The following is a 1,759-nucleotide window of genomic DNA, read 5'->3' on the forward strand; positions in this document are numbered from 1 at the left end:
AGGCCTTTTTGAAGGTCATGGTGCCTATGGTACAAGGTATAGAAAACTTCCCAGGATCCTGCCTCTTTTGAGGCAGTTTCTGCCTAGACAAGTCATCCAGTTCTTTGGTGAGCAAAGGTGGTTCATCCTCCCAAGTCTCATTTCCAAATAACTTGTCATTCAGTTTCATGATTGCTCCAAGGTATTTAGCAACTTGCTCTTCAGTGACATACTCATCCTCTTCAGAGGAAGAATACTCATCAGAGCTCATGAATGGCAGAAGTAAGTCCAATGGAATCTCTATGGTCTCAATTTGAGCCTCAGATTCCCATGGTTCCTCATTGAGGAACTCAGAGGAGATTGGTACACGCCCACTGAGGTCTTCCTCAGTGGCGTCCTCCTCCTCTCTTTCCTCTCCATATTCGGCCATGTCTATGGCTTTGCACTCTCCTTTTGGATTTTCTTCTGTATTACTTGGAAGAGTACTAGGAGGGAGTTCAGTAATTTTCTTGCTCAGCTGTCCCACTTGTCCTTCCAAATTTCTGATGGAGGACCTTGTTTCATTCATGAAACTTTGAGTGGTCTTTATTAGATCAGAGACCATTGTTGCTAAGTCAGAAGTATTCTGCTTAGAACTCTCTGTCTGTTGCTGAGAAGATGATGGAAAAGGCTTGCTATTGCTAAACCTGTTTCTTCCACCATTATTGTTATTGAAACCTTGTTGAGGTCTCTCTTGATTCTTCCATGAGAAATTTGGGTGATTTCTCCATGAAGAATTATAGGAATAGGGTTCTCCTAGGTAATTCACCTCTTCCATTGAAGGGTTCTCAGGATCATAAGCTTCTTCCTCAGATGAAGCATCCTTAGTACTGCCAGGTGCATTTTGCATTCCAGACAGACTTTGAGAAACCAAATTGACTTGTTGAGTCAATATCTTGTTCTGAGCCAATATGGCATTCAGAGTATCAATCTCAAGAACTCCTTTCTTCTGACTAGTCCTATTGTTCACAGGATTCCTTTCAGAAGTGTACATGAATTGGTTATTTGCAACCATTTCAATCAATTCTTGAGCTTCTGCAGGCGTCTTCTTCAGATGAAGAGATCCTCCAGCAGAGCTATCCAAGGACATCTTGGATAGTTCAGAGAGACCATCATAGAAAATACCTATGATGCTCCATTCAGAAAGCATGTCTGAGGGACATCATCTGATTAATTGTTTGTATCTTTCCCAAGCTTCATAGAGGGATTCTCCATCCTTCTGTCTGAAGGTTTGGACTTCCACTCTAAGCTTACTCCATCTTTGTGGTGGAAAGAACTTTGCCAAGAAGGCATTGACTAGCTTTTCCCAAGAGTCCAGGCTTTCTTTAGGTTGAGAATCCAACCATATTCTAGCTCTGTCTCTTACAGCAAAAGGGAATAGCATCAGTCTGTAGACCTCAGGGTTAACCCCATTAGTCTTGACTGTGTCACAGATTTGCAAGAATTCAGCTAAGAACTGATGAGGATCTTCCATTGGAAGTCCATGGAACTTGCAATTCTGTTGCATTAGAGAAACTAATTGAGGCTTAAGCTCAAAGTTGTTTGCTCCAATGGCAGGGATAGAGATGCTTCTCCCATAAAAATCAGGAGTAGGTGCAGTAAAGTCACCCAGCACCTTCCTTGCATTGTTGGCATTGTTGTTGTTTTCGGCTGCCATGTGTTCTTCTTCCTTGAAGAATTCGGTCAGGTCCTCTAAAGAGAGTTGTGCTTTAGCTTCTCTTAGCTTTCTCTTCAAGGTCCT

The 1,759-nt window shown here is 42.3% G+C and overlaps 1 non-coding gene across 1 annotated transcript; it reads left to right on the forward strand.

Moving 5' to 3' along the window:
- The first annotated feature begins 1,162 nt into the window (after window positions 1-1,162).
- Window positions 1,163-1,270, forward strand: LOC130947057 (small nucleolar RNA R71). Its single transcript, XR_009072470.1, has one exon. It is a non-coding gene; the product is annotated as a small nucleolar RNA R71 (small nucleolar RNA).
- The last annotated feature ends 489 nt before the right edge of the window (window positions 1,271-1,759 follow it).

Source organism: Arachis stenosperma, chromosome 8 (genome assembly GCF_014773155.1).
Source record: "Arachis stenosperma cultivar V10309 chromosome 8, arast.V10309.gnm1.PFL2, whole genome shotgun sequence".
NCBI lineage: Eukaryota > Viridiplantae > Streptophyta > Magnoliopsida > Fabales > Fabaceae > Arachis > Arachis stenosperma.